Source organism: Desmodus rotundus, chromosome 5 (assembly GCF_022682495.2).
Source record: "Desmodus rotundus isolate HL8 chromosome 5, HLdesRot8A.1, whole genome shotgun sequence".
Taxonomy (NCBI): domain Eukaryota; kingdom Metazoa; phylum Chordata; class Mammalia; order Chiroptera; family Phyllostomidae; genus Desmodus; species Desmodus rotundus.
The window spans coordinates 23,492,038-23,512,799 of record NC_071391.1 but is presented as its reverse complement, the minus strand read 5'-3'; the positions used below and the strand labels follow the sequence as shown (position 1 = coordinate 23,512,799).

Here is a 20,762-nt window from a genome sequence, read left to right as displayed (position 1 = left end):
TTGCATCATCCATCTTGCCTGGACAGAGCCCCAGAACGGTGCCTTCCATGCACATTCCTGAGGAGTGGTGACTGGGGATGGAGAGCGGAGGAGCCTGTGTTGCCAGGGGCCCTGAGGCCTGAGGCTGCAGCTGTTTGCTCAGCTTTAGCCCCGAGCTCTCCTTAGAGTTTTGTGAAACTACCCGATGCTTTTGCAAACCGACCTGGTTTTGTCCACAGTTCTTACGCATTAGTGTTGGGATATCTTACTTTTTCCCTAACAATAGCAGCCCATATTGATCCAGAACTTGGCGTGGACCAGGCACTGTTCTAGGCAGTTTCCATGTAACAGCATGTGCAGAGTCACAGAAAGTTTGACCTGGAAGGAGCCTCAGCTTTTGCGGTGGAAGGAACTCTGAATCTATGTCGGGAGAAATGAGTACTTTGCCACCCATTCGCTGTGAGGTCTTGAGCAAGCCTTCTTCTCCCAGGCCCCAGTTTTCTCAGCCGGGCAGATGGCAAGAGAGCAGAGATGATGAATAGGTTTCTGTGTGAAGGCCAGCTCCGAGCCAGCTGAGTTGTCTGGGACACTACTTTGAGTGGGATTCTGAGCCAGCACGGGAAAGTGTCACAACGCATTAGAATGTCTGCCACCACGGGCACGGGAACAGGGAGTGAGCATGTCACCTATTTGCCATCTCTGACTAAAGCATTTCTAAGGTCCTTTCCTGATCACATAAGAATTTGATCGAGAAACTGTCTCACTAAGCGTACATCTTTATGAAGTAAAAAGAGGGAGAGAATAAGAATTAGCTTTGGAACCTTGGATACCTCATTTCTGTCATAAAGCACGTAGTCTTCAAAAGGAATTCAATCTCCTTACATCTCAGTTTACTCATCTACGAAGCAGGGATGCAAACACTTGATCTTCATAGTCAGCTTAAGGATTACACGAGTGTGTAAAGCCTGTAACATAGCGCCCAGCATACTGCTGATGTTCGGTTGGCATTTTCATCATCATCATCGTCAGTAGTAGTCTATCAACCCCAGACTGGATTTACACCGTTTTCTGACCCAGGATTTGTAACTTAAAGAACATATGCTTACGATGAAAATTAATGACTATGATTTTTCTTGAGGAATACACTTCAGCTCCTTCCCAAGAAAGTATCATTTAGATGTTTTACTTTAGAAAATTCTTAAAGCATACAGAAATAGAGGATATTATAATGAACTCCCATGGACCCATCACTAAGCCTCAGGAATCACCAATCATGGCTGCTCCTGTTTCACCTGCATTACCCCCCACTCGCCCCTCTTCCAGACGACCTGGAATTTTTTTAAACCAGATGCTAGATATCATATGATTCAACCTGTAAATCTATCTCCGATCAATAGAAACTGTTGATTCTTTACCGTCTTAAAAATACTTATTTTAAACTGGATGAAATGGCAACAAGGAGGCATAATTAGGAAATCATTTCCTCGCACCTCCAATAATATTCTTTAAAGGTCACCAACAAGCGTGTGTACTTAAAAAATAATCATAAGGGTCCGGCGCAGGCCACGTGGGGACTGTGGTATGCCTGATTTACGACAGCTAGACAAAGTGAGTTATTTCATTCTTTCAGATATTTATGACATTGCTAAAACACTGAATACATCAACATCAGAATTAATCATGAATAATATTTAATTAGTCCTTGACAAGGATCAATTTGGCAAGTCTTTTTGTTCTTTGTCCTTCCCCTGAATAGAAAAAGAGTCATAAACTAAAGTGTTTTATTTTTTCCATCTGCTTCTGGTAAAGCGCATCCCTGAATTGCTAACTTAGTTGAGATCTCCTGAACTTTCATATAGCCAGGTAATTAGACTCAGATGCTGTCCGGACTGGGAATATAAATCAAACCTGTGTATGTGAGCACAAAACAGGCTGCTCACACCGAGAGCGGGCGTCACTGTTTCTCACGGACCTGCCCCTGCAACGGACGGCCCCTTGTCTCAGCAGAGTGGAAAGAAGCCTTCGTGTAGCTCCCGTGCCAGTGGACCCCTCTCTCGCCTCCTGCAACCCCCAAAATCAAGGATTTTAAGCTAAATCCTTTATTTAGGGGGGAATTTTTGTTTTGGCACTCAAACAAAAATTCTGCCCAGAGCTGCATGAGTCAGGACGAGCTGGGAGGTAAAGGCAGCCCCGATTGTTAACGTCCCAAGCACACGGTGGCCGCAGAGCTGCTGTGGCGCTGTGTGCTGCCCAGTCAGGGAGGTTTGTTCTAGGGCGCAGTGATTAGGAAAACTTTGAATCCATTGTTTTGTAACAATATATGCATTCCCTTCATTTCAACAGAACAGCAATATTTGTTTCAGTTAAGTTAGTATTTTAAGTTGTGGAGCCAAAGGCTCCTGGGATTTGAAAGGAAGTGCTACTGGTTGTTTTTAACTTAAAGGGCGGCTGTCATTCTAAGAGATCCCCTTTTCTTTCACTCTGACTCATATCAAGTAAAATTAGGGTCGAATTGCCTTAGAGACAACACGCAGCATCTTAAGAGACTTGGGGAATGGGAAATCAGCTAATATTTATTAAGTTCTATGCGCCAAACATGGTCCATCCTGATAGAAGCCTCACAACAACTCTGGAGTGGTGGAATATACTTATCAATCTACAGATGAGAACAGAAAGGTTCAGGCGGTTATGTGGCGTTTCCAGGGTCACTGAGCTGATACGGATGAGTCAGGAGTCCAAACTCAAACCTTTCGGAGCCCACAGTCCAAGTCTGAACCACACAAGCTGATCCATTATAATGGATCTTCCAGCCTCATAACCATAACTCATATGTACTGAGTACTATGTGCTAAAGGTTTGACATGCATCACCTCCCTTAATCTCCACACCATGTTGTTCTTATTCCCACTTTACAGATTTAAAAAATAAGGCTTAGAAAGGATAAGTAGCATGTCCACCGTTACAGAGAGAAGTCATCTGACTGCAGGGCCCTCGCTCTTAACATTCTGCAGCATCTGCCTGGAAGGCAAACTGGGCCACACTGAGGCTTTCATGAGAGGTACGATACTCTGTAGTTCTGAGTTCTCGTAGATTTGTAAACGCTGCTGACTGCCTGGGTAGGCGCTCGATGAATTTTACCCCATGTAAGGGCACAAATAATTAGAATTCTGAGCCTTCCAATGCTGCACGTGCAACACACAAATACACACAGCTCACAAGGACACAAACAACAGTGGGTACAAACTACAGCTGGCTGTGTGTCATAAGGGGGAGGAACGGTGAGAAGGGAACTGGCCAGAGTGTATCGTAAAATGCTGAGCTGTGAGAAGATATGATTGAAATACAAGTCCTATCTGCTTTTACCCTCCCTGTGCCAAATGCTGAGTTTCCCTCCCCCATGGCTTGGGAGATGAGGTCAGTGGATCTTGTTTCTGCTCTACTGACTTTTCCACATGCAACCTGATAGCTTCTGGAAACAAACCAATGATTACAAGATCACTAAAGTATGTTATTTTAATTAAAGGAGGGTCCTATGTGGAGGGGACCTTCCTTTAATTAAAGCGTGTTAGTGGCCAACTTCACCAAGTTCCAGGTGAGAATCTACTCTCCAGGACCAGTCCCTTCTTCCAGTTCTGCTTCCACGTCACAGCCTGACTGGGCCCACTTCCACCTGAACCGACATCCAACTGGATCAGCCCACCTTGAACCTCATGTGACATTTTCCAGATATGCCTCAAGGGGTGAAAAGTTAGTGCATTAAAGCGATAATCACCGCAAGAGCTGAGACTTGAAATTTAATAGGGCTTTGAGAAAGAAAAGGAAAAGGAAAAAGAATGAAAGTCTAGACTGCCAAAAAAATTAATTGGCATTGTTGTAAAATTGTGTTTCACAGCGAGAATACAAATATTATTCATGTTAAGGCAAGGGTTGACCTAAGATGTGATTTATAGGCACTTCAAATGCAGTACAGGAAGTAAATGGAAAAATTAGGGTGCAAGGTCACTGAGTAGGCAAGAGTCAACTTCAGGGTAAAGTTAAAAACTTCAGGAAGGGAGCACACAGTTCAGCTTGCCATATAAATTAAGATCTGTCCTCACTTTGAAGAAATGGGGAAAATCAAATATTAAGGTGGGTCTGTAACTGAAGAGAAAGTAGGAATTTGTTATAGGGTGAGAGATGCCAAAGGGATGTTTCATAAAGAAAACAGCGCAAAGGTTGATGCAGTCTGAGAATGTAATCAGTGAGCAATGTAAACAAACACGGCTTCAAGTAAAAGGGCTTTAGAGGCACTCTGCTGAACAAGAACAAGGAATCCAAACCAAGCTTTGTTTTTAGGGATGCGTTGCTTCATTTTTTATTAAAATAGTCTAACTTGGTTTGGACGGCGTCCAAATTTATCAATGGTCAGAAAAGGGTGACTGAAGCACAAAGAGGTGTTCAAATGTGGAGCTCCAGAGACTCAGCTCTCTCCAGTCACCCTGCTCTCCTGCCATTCTTTTTAAAACGCAGTTATCACTAAACGCCCTGCACCTCGAATGTGGATGTTCCCCAAAGGACCACTAGGGGGCAGAGCTTTGTGATGTTCTGAAATTAACTGTGAAACCAGCCCACCTTCCTGGCTTCTACCAGGGGTAATCACGAGAATGGGTGTGACCAAACTTCTGGAAAGCCTGTGAATGTGTCTTCCTTGAGCCAAACTTCACACAAAACAAAACAGACAAGACCCTAAGGGCGCTGTATGACTCGCAGCAGAAGGAAACCAGAGCTCTGGCAGCGAAGGGCTACATTTCCGCCCAATAAACGATAGCCCAGGAGGGGGCGCTCTATGCTGAAGTGGGTGAAGAGAGCTGAGCCTCAAAGACTCATAAGGCTCCAGCCTCCTTCACTGATTCTTAAACTAACTGGCAGGGGCTTCCCCCACCGCACACTCCACCCACTCTGTTGAGGCTACTTTTCACTGCGGTCCTTCCCCCACTGACCAAGCCCTTGTTGTCCATTTTACTGTGATTTCACCTGCATCTAAAAATACTGGGTGAGAAAGGCCAGGAAACCAGGAAAGTCAACTCTGGGCCTTAACACATCCTTATTTGCAGCCCTCCTTTAAAACCGTCGCTGTCAATGTTGGGCTGTTCACCTGGAGCCAGAGTCAGAGTTGAAGGCGCATCCGGACGGCTGCTGTGCTGCAGAGAAAAGGGCACCTCTGAGTTCCAGGCTGCCACCTGTGGCTCCCGCAAAACCCAGTCGCTCCAGCCTCTGAGAGGCATTCTCCTGCCGGAAGACAAGGGAGGGTGTTCTTGGGGCCCTGTGTCCTTTCCCCATGTCCATCCACTGCCAGGGTGTTAATTAACACATTTAAGTGTTAATTAATTAATTTGAAGCTAATTACCAGTTATCGTCACCCAGTCCAGCAGTCGGGGTCCTCATACACCCACGTCCTCCCAGTGGGTCCATCACAGGGAAATCTGATCCCAGTTAGGGGCTTGGGAAGGGGCACTGGGAATTTTTTCTTTCTTTCAACCTTTGAGTTAGAGTGGCAGACCAGGTATACTGCAAACTACACACACACAGCCTCCTCCGCAGAACTGCTCTACGGCTCACTTTCCTAACCTGTTACAAGGTGAGCATAGGATGAACTACCTCATGGAATGGCTAAGAGGCTGGGATGCAGTAACTCGGTAATCCTTGGAAAGCCCGGAGCGCTTGTTTTCTGTACAGGCAGACCTCCAGGGAGAAGAGCCCGTCGTCCAATAAGATGGCCTGCTTTTCCACCAAGGACTGGGGGGGCACGGAAGGGTGACTTCCGTTTAAGCTAGTGTGTTCCTATGACCTAGAATGACTCCAAATTCATCTTATGACCTGATAAAAAGATGCCTAATGCCCTGGCAGAGTAGCTCAATTGGTTAAAGCATTGTCCCAACACGCCAAGGTTGCAGGTTTAATCCCTGGTCAGGGGACAGACTAGAAGCTACCAATAAATGAGTGCATAAATAAATGGAACAACAAATTGATCAATCTCTCTCCCTTTCTCTCTCTCTTCCCCCCTTCTCTCTGAACAATCCATGATTCAAAACTATTCCCAGCACTGCACCTGCTACTCTAGCAGCCGTACCTGACTCATCTTACGCTTGTGGACACTTAACACACCGCATCCTTTCACAAGGGCTGCCCCGAAAGCAGGCCTCCACCACCTCCAACTGAATGTCTGCCCTTAAAACAAAATTCTGTGTGTTTCTTCTTGGAGGTTTCAGGGCAGGTTGCAGCCCATGAAGACGATTCCGAATCTCCATTCTGTCCTCAGTGGAGTGTGCCTCTCTCCCAGTTTTCAGTCACCTCCAGATTGCAGGGGGTGGGGGAGTGTCCGGAGCAAAGCTATACGCATTTAACATACAATTTCTTTTCATGGCCAAATCACAAAAGAGGGAAAGGGTTTTTATACCTAAAGCTAAGAACCAAGGGATGAGGAGTAGAGAGTATTTCTGCAGCAGAAGTCTCTGTTGGTCAAGGTGAAGGAGATGACCTACGTAAAACTGAGTATAGGCATTGGCACGTTAGTATTCTTATTATTGTTTTTATTATGATTAATGTATAGTTTGGTCAATTCAAGGCCTCTCTCCTTCCGGTTGCTCACCTTTGACCACATGCTCACACCCAAACCCAGGCACGATGTGGCACAGTGAGGCAAGCATAGGCTCAGAAGCTGCATGACCTTGGGCAAGTTACTTAATATGAGTAATGAGAGTACCTCTTATGAATAAGGTAATAAAAGTACCTCTAGGACAGATGTGAATACTAAAGATAGAATTATGTGGTTACAAAAGTGCTTAACTTAGTAGGCATTTACTACATAGTAATTATTACTGTTATGAAAGCAGGTACTTGGGTAACTTGTCACTTGTCTTAGTAAAGGAAGATACTCCTGAGGAAAGAGCATGGCATTTAAGGCTACACCAGGACTCTGGAATTAACCGTGGATTTCATGCCCTGGCTCATGTGGCTCAGTTGGTTGGAGCATCATCCTGTACATGGAAAGATCGCGGGTTCGATTTCTGGTCAGGCACATCCCTGGGTTGCAGATTTGGTCCCTGGTCGAGGCATGTACAAGAGGCAACCCAACTGATGTTTCTCTCTCACATCGATGTCTCTCTCTCTCTCTCATCAATAATTATATCCTCGGGTAAGGATTAAAAATTGCAATGTAAAAAGAAACCGGATTTCACTAAGTAATGCAGTGCAGCCCTTCTGCTTTCCAGCCACTACCCCCTACATACACACATCCCACTCCCCACACGCACCCGCACACGCGTACCCTAAGAGCTTTCTTTCCACCAGAGGGGAATTAGCCTTGCAATCATCCAATGCTGGCTCTGAAGTTTACTGACTGTACAACTCTGGGCAGATCAGTGGGGCTATTAAAAACCTTCCCTAGGGAGGTTTCAGGAGATCAAACAAAAAAATGCATGTAGAAAATGACTTCAAATCCAAAAGTACAGTTATAATGATTCCATCTCCACTGAACACATTACAAGCAGCCCCCAATGAAAGGACACAATATAGCCATTTTGTTAAGTGACACAGCCTGGTGAGGGAATTGAAATAAACTTTTAAAAAACTAATCTCCCTGAAATCTGGGCTTGCTGATGAATGGCCAAATCATGTGAGATCTCCAAACAGCCCGCCACTTCCTCTTTACTGCCTCCCACGGGCATTAGCACCAAGCCCAGTCTAACCCTGACTGGTTGTTGTTGTTACTATTCCTGGTGTTTTAGGCCAAGTTCTCCATCAGGACCTGCAGAGACCAAGTGTGCGCGGCAGCTCGTGTGTACTGAGCACTAGTCTCTGGTGCGTTTCTGGAGGCTGAGAGAGCACCCACAGACAGAACATCAGCAGATGGGTCACCCACGGCAGATTCAATGGCTGACACAGAGCAAAGAGGGCCTTCGGAAAAGTCCTGGGTAGCAAGTACTAGGTGTATTTGAAATTTCCTCCCAAGGCCATCCTGACAGCAACCCAGGCAGCAGTTTCTGTAAAAGCAAGGTTAGATCATCCTGCCCTGCCATTTAGAAGTTTCCACAACAGATGAAAGGACCCAGCTTCAGAGCAAAGCCCGGATCACAGCCGTCTGCCTTCGTTACCGGCCCAGCTCTCCGAAACAGCTATATGTTATCTCGAGCCTGTTTGTTTTTATCTGTCAGAATGGTTTATTGTGAGGGAAATGTGGTGTCAGCTGTCTCTTCCCTACCATCAAAGCTGCTTCGTTAAAGTTAATAGTGTTTGACTTGCAGAGATCTCTGACTGAGGTAACCCAAGAAAGCCCCTGCTGGCTGCTATTTTTCCGGCAGTAAAGGCACCAAATGGATGCAATAACTGCCTTACTCGTTTGGAAAGAAGAGAAAAAAACCAACTGCACGACTCTGCCTAGTAGCTGCTTAATAAATGCACGCTGAATTCATGAGGCCGACTCTTCCCTTCTGTTCGACAGGGTGCCGAACTGAATGGCCTGTGTCCCCCTCTGTCTCTCTAGGCTCTGTGGCCTATGGCTTGTCACTCCCAGCCTGAACTTCAGTTAACTCACCTCAGAAATAAGGGGCATAGATTACATGGAAGTCTTTTTTTTTTTCCCCTAACTGGGGAACCCTTTGGACCAAGTAATCTTACAATGAAGTCTGACATATAAAGCAGATAAAAATCAAACTCTCTCTAGCTAAAGGGGGGAGGGAGCACAAATTCCCACCTTCTCAGCATCTCTAGCCTCCTCCAAACCCACCTTAACCCATCCTTATGCCCCTCTGAGGGGGTCCTGAGCAACCTCTGTGGGTTGCAGCACCCACCCCGGACTTCGTGGAACATCATTTGAAATCTACTAACCTAGAGGAATTATCTTTAAGGTCTTTTCTGCTCAGAGTCTGCATTCCGTGATTAAGTAACTGGAGTCAAACCACATGAGGGCAGTTTTTATTTAGTGTAATAACTTTATGGAGCAGTCTCTGCTCACTGCGATACGAACATGAAACAGTTTGGGTTTTCTTTGTTTTCTGTCTTCTAATCACTGCTTTCCCCTTCGAACTGTCAAATCTCCCTTCCCTATCAGAATAGTGGACCTCAAGCAAGTTCCATCACCTCAGAGTCCCCGTAGTGCCAGTTAGTTCAGTTTAAAATGTCAGTGTGACTCAGTTTAAATCTCATCACCTCCCTCGCCCTCAGGGCAGGCTGGCAGGCTGGCAGGCTGGAGCGAAGTGCAACTTCAGACTGCTTCCTCACCCAGTGGGCCACCCACTGGGGTGGGAAAACCAGCAAGAAAGTCAAACCCAACGGCCCTGCACCGCCACGTGCTCCTGGCGGCCTGACCTCGCGCCTCCTGGCCACACAACCAGTGCGCGCACAGGCTGCCCCCAGGCCTGCCCCTCTCAGCATCCGGCCATCATCCCTGTCCAGTCCTCTTGTCTGCTTCAGTGGGCCAGGAAACAGATCTGCAAGCCTGCTGCCCAAGCAGATGTCCAACAGGGGAACCCAAAGCCAGTCTTCCCTTGCAAATAAGAAGGAATTTCTCCCCTGAGGCGATTGGTTGAAGGAATTACCCCCTAGCCTCTGGCCCTCCCTCCCTCAGGGAAAGGGAAGAGAATCGTGAACACTGTTCCTCCAAAAGGCTGCGGCACAGGAGACTTTCTCCCTCCCCCCACCCCCTACAACCTCCATGAAAGGCCTTGGGGATGGGAGAGGAGGCTGCGTCAACGACGGGAGGTAGGAGGACCCAACAGGCCCCATGTTGGGGGCGGCGGGTACAGCTGTCACTGGCTTCCTTAAAAATACTGCATTTGCCAAATCCAATCTCGCAGAGAACTATCCCACCGAACATCCTGTGCACGTGTAATGCTAGATGTCTACCAGACGGTGTTGGTGTTTGCACATGTGGCCCAGACTTGGATGGGGACCAGCAGAGTGCACCTGTGTAAAACACTACAGACTCCCACACCACACATTTAGTTTTCTTTTGCTTTTTGCTTTTTTTTTTTTCTTTTTGGCCCAAGTCTCTGAGAGAGAAAATAAAACCAAAATAAAGAGAACTGTTCATTCGTTCATGGATTCATTCATCCATTCATTCATGCATTCATTCAGCACTGTCTGCAGGGCCTGTCCCTACCCCAGGCAGGTATGACCTGAAGCACCTGAGCAAGGAAATGACAAACAAAGCATGCTCTCTGTCTGGCCACGGCTGCTCAAACCCACAGAAATAATTCCACTTACATAAGTAATGCGTCGGCATTACTTTTCGAGAAGCTTTTATACACAATAGTTCATTGGGATCCTCACAATTACCCCACGATGGTTACGGAAGATATAATCACTGTTTTACCACTGAGAAAGCAGAAACACGGCAAGGTCAAGTGACTTGTCTAGGACCACAGCTAGTAAAGGGCAGGGCGGGGACTAAAATTTAAGTCATCTGACTTCTGGTCCCCGGCTCTTTCTGTCTGACAAAACTGAAACCAAACAAAAGCCCTTGACTTTCTTAGAGCTGCCCTTACAATGGCTCGGTGACCGGTACATTCCAGATTTTCCATGACCCTTTCAATTTCAAATATTCTGTTCCCTTGTCTTCCAAATTTTGCCTGTCACACCACCTGAACTAGTTCTGAAAATACAGTCACTTGTACCAATTTTAGTTTTGAAAAAATAGAGCTGTCATAGGCTCTCTTTTTTAGTTCCAACGGATTGAAGTTAGATTTAGACATCGTAGTATTAAGATTATGCAGGATTCACAATTTTTCAATCAAACCATCCTTTGGTGTAGAAAATTATTTCACTACGCACATTATTTAAGCTATTCTGAAAATTACTCTGATATTCTTTTTATTAATCTTCTTCCTGTTTCCAAACCTTCCATCAGGCATCTCTGTCAGGTTCCGAAGGGTCCCATATGCACACTCCCCGTGCAGAAATGTGCTCTTTTTTGGTTCACTGGAATCCTTCAGCATGTCTGGCACTGAAACATATTGGCTTTAATTAAAAGGCTATGATTTCTGTGAATTCCCATTAAGCTAGTGAAAGAAATCTGCATTTTAAAAAATACAGTTAACACATCAAGATACAGTTGTACTGAAAAATGCTTCGTGTTTAAAAACTACTTAAGCAGATGAAACGAAGCTGCCTATAATAAAAATATGCTCATTTTTAGTAAAATCCTTCACTTCTAAATAGAGGGGTTAGTTTAGCACATATGTGCCCAATTAGCCATAAAAACTCAACTAGACGTGAACCATGCAATCCACCAGCTCCCCTGTTGACATTAAAACATAGATCCTATTAACAGGAATGTAATTTAAATGGTTAAAAAGTGACAAAGTACATAACCATCATCTGATAGGGTTTGAAATATGATGCTGCTGTATACTAATGACAAATCAGATTTGAATTATGACTCCAGCAAAGTTGGAAATAGCTCAAGCATGCTAATTAGTGGTCCACAAATTCAAGAACCACGTAGCAGTCTATCCCAGGGTTTCAGTCACACCCCTTTGACCAGGAGCAAAAGCACGTTCTCTCAGATTCAGAGAAAAAAAGCCATGGGAAACGTTTTGAATTTCAGGTCCTGGATGCCCTAGAAACACCTGACATAACTTTCTCCATCCAACTTATCTTTAAAATGGGACGTAACACACGATAGTTTCTCAAGGAAAAGTATTTGAAAGGACCCACGGAGTGCAGAGAAGTTCACAAGTTACTGGGGAAATGCAAACAAAAGCGATGAATATAGTCACATCTCTCCACCCTGGAGACCCTCAGACTATGGAGGGACACGCCCACATCCATGTGCTTGGGGAAGCCGGTGGTACCAAAGACCTGGGAGGAAGATATCTGAATCATTTGTTGTTAGCTTTATTAGAGATAAATACGAACTTACGTACCTTACTTCCCATTACACAATAACACCCTATACATTTATGGGATAGGCCTGAACCCATCAAGAAGATCCCAGGGGCTCACCAAACAACTGGTGCCCTTGCTTTGAGAATCGCTGCTCTCAGTACTTATCATATCAAAGACAGACTGTCTTTTACAAGCATTTATCAATAAAACGTAAAAATGGATGATTTTGGAAGACAAAATAAACTCCACTCATCTCAGTGAACTGTCTCATTTTTGTAAACGGCCACAAAACAGCAGCCCCTTGACCAAGCAGTTCCAGGGATCTCCCATGCTTAGCATCGGCTCCTCCGGGCGAATCCAAACCCTGTTTGTTCAGGTTCGGCAAATTGCCTCTGGCTTGTTACCCACTGGAGAAAGAAACGTACTGTGACACCTCTGCCCAAATGCCAGGCCACTGTCGCAAACTTAGAGAATGGCTCGGAATAATGCGCCCCACCAGAGGACCTGGGCTCGGTCAAAATTCCCAAATCAGAGGCCTAATAATGTGATCTGGCTGCTGTCCCTCTAGTGCCTTGGAGGAGTTGGGTAAAGTCAGCTCGTGGACACTGGCTGGTGAGTCAATCTATTTAGTTCATGTAGGATAAGCCCACTGGGTATGAAGGCCTCCATTCAAAGTTCACCTAATGTTACTGTGGCTTTGCAAGAATAACACACACGTGAAACTCAAAGAAGAAACCCTGTCATTGCCGGCTCCCTAACCAGGCCCAGAGTCCTCCCCGCCTCGCTGCTTTCTGGGGCCCCTCTTCGGGGCAGCAGCACACTATATCTTGGCCCGGGTCACTGCCGCAGCCTCCGCACTGGCCCTTCCACCTGGAGTCTCTCATCTGCCACACCGCTGAAGAGCTAATTTTCCTAAAGCCCAGCTCTCATCAAATTACTCCCCTGACTTAAAGAAAAAACGGAGTCACTGGTTCCCATTGCCAGTGAACAGAATTAGGGTCACGTTCCTCAGCCTGGGATTCAAGGCACTCACCTCTTTCTGGTTCCCACCTCACTGCAGCAATCTGCCCGGCTTTTCCCCTTGCAGTCACCCCACCTGGAGGACTGTCTCCTGCTCTCGTTCCACCTTTCGTCACCCCTCCAAGTCGAAATGCTACTCATGTTTAAAGGTCTAAACAAGAGAGATCCCATCTTTTCTATTAAAAAGATGCAAAGAGCGGCTCCTGGTCTATACCATGCAGTAGATGTTATCTGTATCGCTGTCACTGCTGCTGCTGTGAGCATGCTACCGGGGCTTTAATCTTCACAGAGGGACAACCTCTTCCTCCTATGAGATTCTCACTGTAGCTCTCTTACAGTCCCTAATTATGTGCTATTTCCTTTAATAGTTACTTAATTTCACACTGCATCTCCTCTCACAGACTCTGAGCTCCTAATCTTATTTCATTTACCTTTGTATACTCCATGTCAGAATATAAGGCCTTCAGCACATTTGAAGAAAAATGTTAAAAATCACATCAAGCCACAAGGGGGCACGGTTGAGCTACTCTAAGAGTGGAATCATCTCACAGTTAGTAATAAACGTTCTAGAATTCAGAGGCTTTTCTCCCTTGAAAGTGTATTATAAATCTGTTTGAAGAAAATATACATGCATTATATGTTATTAGAAACCTATTCACGTTGACATGGAAAGATAGCTGTAATCTAATGAATTTCAAAAAGCAATAAAACTAAAATTTATATAATTAATTTTTATAAAATATCTAGCATTCTTAATTAATAAACAGAAAAAAAGGCCTGGAAGAATATCCACCAAAAGTTACAGCTATTATCTCTGGGGGGAGGGGGGAAAGGGTGGGAATATGGAGGTTTTCATTTTCTATTTTGCACCTTTCTAGATTTTTAAAAATAATACATATTAATTTTATGATCAGAAAAATAAAGCAATTTACTTTAGAAAATGTCAAAGCAAAGTGTTTATTTTATTTCTCTTGTACCTCCATCACTTAACCTTCTTAAAGGTTTGACCTACCTAAATGCAAATTTACATCTTTGGGAGTTTTCTGACAGATTAAAGATTCCCAAACTCTCTGGGTACACGGCTCCCCACAGGGCCTGGGTGACTTTTTATGGTGCCCTTAGGATGAAAGAAATCCCTACTACTTAAGCAGTGAAATCCAAACAACTTACTAAGAATTTGTGTCTTAACAATTTAGCCATTTGAAAAAATAATATACATGAATAGAAAAAACATATTTTTACTTCAATGATCATATACTTATTAATGGACCATGAACAACTACTGGACACTGTACAACTTCTTAAAGTTTGGAATCAGATTGGACGCTGCTCCCCCACTCCCTACTCCACACTGATTTTCACCAGAGTCTCAATTTTTATCAAAGCCGCCACTAAAAACCCAGCTTTGCAATGTGGTAGCATCGAAAGGAATGAATGAAGCACAATCTCATGTTGAAACTGTGAACCCTTCACACCTGGAGCTAGTAGTTCTCGGGTATCCCAGAGATGTTGAGTGTAGTTGGGTTTCCCTCAAAAATTTAAAATATCTTACGGCACCCCTGTGAATTAATGTGTGGCACCTCAGTGTACAAGTTGGAACCAGTAGATTCTAGTGGTAAAGCTAGTTCCCTGTAAGGCTGGCAACCGGGAAACAACCTCATTAACTAGCTTTGAAATTACAGTAGTCCAACATAACAGCTCAATCAAAATTATTTTGTTTTCCCTAAAGCAAAGTCTTCTGGGAAGGAGAGAAGGATGGTGTGGGAAGCTGGGATGAACTCAGGACTCTGGTGGTTTCCACGTCTCCTCTCAACCCCCTTCTAATCGCTCTGACTCAAAGCTAAGACCCAACAGCAGCCTCCAAAGCAGCACTTTCCATAGTTTCTGGACTAGATTTCCAACCAACCTATTGACTTTTCCACCCTTTTCCCAAATGCTTGCCGCCTTGCAAAGGTCTAGGAACTAGGAAAGCACAGGGCACAGGCCCAACACTGAACTGCTGACTGCTAAGTTAGCCCAGCTCCCTCCCCAAACTAAAAGGGATTTTCTTCTCCTAGGAATCCTCCGAGCTAGCTCCTGGGACTAGCACCTCTTCCCCACAAGTCAAGTATAGAACTGCTACCCAAGCCCGCCTGATATTGGGATTCCAGAGCATTTTTTTCTCTAAAGTTTGATGAGCCCAATTTTACATCGTGATTTAGTGAGATGGCTTGCAACTTTCTCTTAACACAAATGTAAGGAGGTCAACCCCAAGAGGTATCTCCAGCTTGTACAGAAGGAAGTTCCAGGCAAGGACTAGTTAGAGAAGTTAAGAACCCAGAGATGTGGAAACAACTCAAATGTCCATAGCCAGATGAATGAAGAAATAAGCATGGTATATACACATAATGGAGTGATACTGTTCAGCTTTAACAAGGAAGGACATTCTAACACGTGCTATGACGTGGATGAACCTTGAAGACGTGATGCTGAGTGAAATAAGCCAGACGCCACAGGACACACAATTGTATGATTGCACGTATTACGAGGCCCCCAGAGCACTCAGGCTCCCAGAGAGAAAATACTAGAATGGTGGCTGCTCGGGGCAGGGGAGAGTGGGGAATGGGGAATTACTGTTTAATGGCTTTGCGTGATCAGTTTAAGAAAAAGAAGTTCTGGTGATGGGTCTGGTGATGATTGCACAACATGAATATGCCTAATGCTACTGAATTATGTACTAAAAATGGTCAAAATGATAAATTTTATATTACATGTAACATTTTTAAAAATCACAGTGTTGACTTTCTGGGAAGGGGAGCCTTTGACTGAACTGGAGTCATGTCCTTAAATGTCATTTGCACCACCTGCAGCAGACCCAGAGAGGAGCCCATTTGGATGGCACCGCTGTTTCAAAACCCAAGGACCCTGTTCTAAAGGAAACATGTCTAAACAGGAGCAGTAGCAAGAGCACCAATAACACAAACAGGGCCCCCTCCTCCTCCAGGCCTACAGAAGAAAATGTAAAGTATTTCTTTAAAAATTCAGAATTTCCCACCCATTCAGGAGTAAGTACGAAATTCACACTCATCTTCTTTTCAAAGTTGATATTGCACCATTCATATGCTATAAATAGGGGGCATGATGAAACAGGACCTGGAATAGCAACGTGAAGAAATGAGCCAATGCAGACTGACGTGGGTTCCAGAACCCAGGGTCTTGGGCATGCGGCTTCCTGTGAGGGCTCCCTTGCTGTAATGAAGGGCTGATGTTGTTAACGGTGAGCGCCTGAAAATCCAAAGCGCTTGGCTCGTTCCATACCTATAGGCCTGATCTGCCGATACCTTTCCAAACTATGTTCTGTGAAATGTTTGTGGAGGAGGAAAGCAGGGTTTCTGTAGCCCAGCAGTTTTCAACCAGCGTGACATAAAAACGTATAAAACATGCAACACCTGACTATTTAGTCAGGGGCACTGATCTCTATTCCCTTAGATTGTCAAATTAAAAAAAAAAGACAACAGCCAACACAACAATAGCCATCTGGTGTGAATGAATCAAAATTACACCTATTGTTTTTGTTAGATTGGCAAAAAATATATTTTTTGGTGTGCTGCAGGATTTTAGTAATTAGCTTATGTGTGCCGTGGGACTTTAAAAAAGGTTGAAAATCGCTGCTGTAGACAACTTGGGAAATGCTGTGTGATACATTTTCTCTAAAGGCTCAGGGAAGTCTATAATATAGAAATTTGAATTCCAGATTTCTCAGATCCTCACCCACTGGTCTTTTTCCAAATGTGCCTAGCTCCTCCTCCTCCTCCTGACTAATTTATTTTGTCAATGGCATGCAATCTCCAATCTTTACAGTCTTTTTAAATTTCCCTTTTGTCAACACATTCCATCAGTTATCACATTACAAATTCAGCTCTTGTATGGAATTTCCTCAAAAACTAAAAATGGAACTGCCTTTTAACCCGGCAATTCCACTGTTAGGATTATACACTAAGAACCCTGCAACACCAATTCAAAAGAACATATGCTCCCCAATGTTCATTACAGCACAATTTAAAATAGCCACGTGCTGGAAACAGCCTAAGTGCCCATCAGCAAATCAGTGAATCAAAGAACTAGTACATTTATACAATGGAATACTATGCAGCAGAGAGAAAGAAGGAACCGCTATCCTTCATGATAGCATGGGTGGAACTGGACAGTATTATGCTAAGTGAAATAAGCCAGGTGGTGAGGGACAAATACCATATGATCTCACCTATAAGTGGAATCTGGTCAACAAAATAGAACCAGAGACATGGAAATAAAGAACAGATTGACAGTGACCACAGAGGAGGAGGAGGGGGTAACGGGGAAAGAAGGGGAAGGGTTGTCAAGGAACATGAATAGAGGACTCATGGACAAAGACAATGGAGGGGGTAGGATTGAATGTGGGAGGTGGGGGTGGGTAGGGCAGAGGAGAGTAATGGGGGGATAATGGGGACAACTATAATTGAACAACAATAAAAAAAGAAAATAGGGGGGAAAATTACAAATTCAGCTCCAGTCATACATCTTCCATCAACCTCTTTTCATCTCCCTGCCCCCCACTGGTTTAAGTCCTTATGACTGGTCCCTGTGACTCTCCCAGGAGGCTTCTCGCTGGCTCCCTGTCTCTGTTTTCTTTTCTCTAACATCTTAACCACCATCAGCAGAATGCTTCTAGATCACGACCCTGCGCATGTCACAACTGTGCTTAGAAACCCCAAGTGGTTCCCCATTGCCTACTAGATAAGAAAGGCCTGACCCCTTAGTGACTAAGGCTTAGTCACCTCAACTGCGTGCAGTTTCCATTCCTCTCAATAGGCCCCATGGTTTCCTCCCAACCTCATTTGCTCATCCTCAGTCAGGTTTCAACTCCCTCCCCTTCCCCCTTGTCTTTATCCAACTTTGAAGTCCAGCTCAAATGCTGAAACACAGGCTTGAAACACAGTTTGAGGAACACTCACACATTCCATATTTGAATAAACATTTATTAAACACCCACTATGAGCCAGGCACCATGCTGGGCACTGCAGAGCTTAAGAAAAAGCTTCTTTCTTGCTGGCAACTGATAGCTCCCAGAACACTGGGTTCTTTTCACTCCTATTCCAACACCACCCACTCAGCGTGCAGGCCCCAGCCAGGGCTGTCTGTAACACCCTGGGAGCCCTGTGTGGCCTTGAGGAAAGGCAAGCAGGCCCAGACACTCCACCCTGGTATTGCCCCGGCTAGTTCACAACAATCAATCCCCCAAGGAACCACGGGAAATTCCAAACTTTCCTGCCCCCAGTCCCAGCCTCTTCCTCACCAAGGCTTCCTCCGAGAAGTGAACCACATAGGAATCCACAGGAATCCATGGCCTTTGCCAGAGAGCAGGCCGCTTGCAGCCTTGCAGTCCAGCCCACAAGGAAAGGCCTCCACTTTAGCTCATGTCACTCCCCTAATTATTCCCTGTGCCTGGAGTCCAACAATAACAGAGCATCTTTCATGAGCAGCTCCCACCAGGAACCCTGGAACCTCGTGCGTGCAGCCAAGCACTGGGAAGTGCTAAAGGGTCGGGGGGTTGCACAGCTAGCAGTTCCAGGCCTCTGGAGGAGAATCCCAGTCGCTCTCTAGTCCAAAATCCAGACCCCACCCCCAAAGTGCCAGAGGCCCTGGCTGCTTCCACAGCCTACTTCCTGACCTGGGACACTGCCCATGGGGCCCTAAGAGTGGACAGCAGCTGCACCTAAGTCACCCTTCTGAAAAGGCAAGTGAGGGGACAGGACACTAAAGGTATTTCCTCAAGGGTCACTTTCATTTAGCAAGTGCTCTCAAGGCTACATTCTGTACAACAAAGTTTTTTTAAAAATTTATTTACTAAAAATCAGTGCCAGTAGACACAGGGTGTGGGGGGTATGGTTCTAGGATACAACAGCAAGCAAAACACCAAAGTCCCTTATATTATTGAGGTAGGAGGGTGGGCAATATTCAAATTAATAATTTTAAAGGCTGGTTAGTGCTTTGAAAAAAAATAAAGTACGGTTGTTGCCAGGGGGTGGGCAGAGATGTGGGTATTTAAGCAGAGATCTGAATAAGGAGGAGTTTGCAAAGCAAATTAGGGAAAAGAATTCCAGGCAGAGGGAACAGAAGTGCAAGACCCTAAGGCCACTGGGAAAATGTCAATTAGGAGTTTAAGAAATGTTTGATGAAAATTAGTGTTCTCCAAATTCTAGTACAAGGTAAAGCAAGAGTAATTTTCTTAAGAGTAGAAAGATCAAAGTGCTCCGCTGGAAAGAAATTTGTCCTTAGCTTTAAATAAAGATGCAAGAAGAATGTGTGTGAATACATACTGTGTCTCACAAGGGTCTTTTTAAAAAGGCTTTCATGTCCTTTATCCTTTAAACTTTTATAATGCATAGGTTGAAAACATGACACAATCTTTAACTTCCAGCTCATTTTTCTCAGAATTGAAGAAGACTTCTGATCTGTTGGGATGTAATTTACCTCCCTTGCTCCAGAATTTAAAATAAGAATGCCGTGTACCAATAAGTGCAATTATTTTATCGTGTGTGTGTGCGCGCGCGAGAGAGAGAGAGAGAGAGAGTATGGAAAGAGGCAGGGGCTGTTTTTCAATATTTCGTTTTTGATATTAAAACGGGGAAGAAAAGAATACATTGTAAATAATTGTGCAGTCGCCTAGTCCTCAATGTTAATAAATGGGTTTTTAACTGCTGCTTATATCCCATCTCTAACATCACTACTACCTACTTGCTTTCCAAGCTTCAATTAAAGTTGAAAAGTGCACAAGGTCTTCGTAAACCCTTGTACAGTGAGTGCGTCTGCTCACGCACAATCCACGTGCACCCTTCCTTCCCTCTGTGGAGAGAATATCTCGGGGATCCTTCAGGGCCCGGGCCATATTTCTCCCTGGGCTCTTATTAAAACCAGGTGCGCGGGAGGCTGACCCACTGGGGACAGAAAAGCCTTCACTTGGTCCAAAGCTCCCCCTTCCGGTGTGTTTTCAAAAGGGGATTCCTGAGCCGAGCAAAGGGAAGCTCGTCCCGGCCGGCAAACGGGGTGGACTTTCCAGGCCAGCGGCGCAAAGGGGACAAGGGCAGAAAGTGAAGCTGGGGGAGCGAAGCAGCGGGTGACCAGGGACATGTCCGCCCCCTGCCACGCAGGAGCGCAGTCCGCGCGCCTTCGAAGGCCCCTGAACCACAGCCCTCTCCAGAGCAGAAGAGGAGGAGCGGAAGGGAAGCCGCAAAGCCGGCGCTTATCTGAACTTGAAACCCAGGCGGGCGGCGGACTCGAGCCAGACGCCCGGCCTGCGCCCCGAGTGCGCGGAGGAGGCACCAGGAGCCCCCGACCCCTGGGACCGGCCCGCGCTCCGGCACTGGGGTCCGGAACGCCCTCGGGGCGCGCAGCGCTTACCCTCGGCCTGTGTCGCTCGAGTCTACGTGAGCCGGGGCGGGAACACCGGTCAGGTCACAAGTGACGTCGTGGCCTGGGCCGGGGAGCGCCCTTCGCACCCGCCGGGAATGGGAATGCGGCGCTCAGCGCCCGGAGACTCTGACCTTTGGTGGAGGCGGGGCTGGGCGGCGTGGGGCCCCTGTGGGCTTAGCTGCCATTGACGTTTGACTTGGAAAGACAACCAGCCCCCGCTGTGGCCGGTGGCCTGGTGGGGCAGGTCTGGCAGGGCAGTTGGGCCCCATCTGCAAGGAATTCCGGCGCCCCCTCCTAAGAGGTAGCAGTAAAATTCCTTAGAGAGCTGTTGAGAGCTTCACCTGAGCAGCCTGAGCCCCAACTTCCTGCCTGGCCTCTAGGTTGAGGGCAGTGCCTAGAGGTTGGAGTCAGAGGTTTGAGGATTGGTAGTATAGTCAGACTCCGGAGTGGCTCAAAGCCGGGAGGCA

General features: G+C 45.7%; 1 protein-coding gene across 3 annotated transcripts in view; it reads right to left on the bottom strand.

The window, feature by feature from the left end:
* Window positions 1-20,393, bottom strand: part of LOC112303192 (uncharacterized) — a 198,065-nt gene extending 177,672 nt beyond the window's left edge. For all 3 annotated transcript variants that reach the window (XM_053925173.1, XM_045194261.3, XM_024558659.4), the window contains exon 1: window positions 20,284-20,393. The gene's annotated coding sequence lies outside the window, so the exon portion shown is untranslated. The remainder of the gene's footprint in view (window positions 1-20,283) is intronic.
* Between the last annotated feature and the right edge of the window lie 369 nt (window positions 20,394-20,762).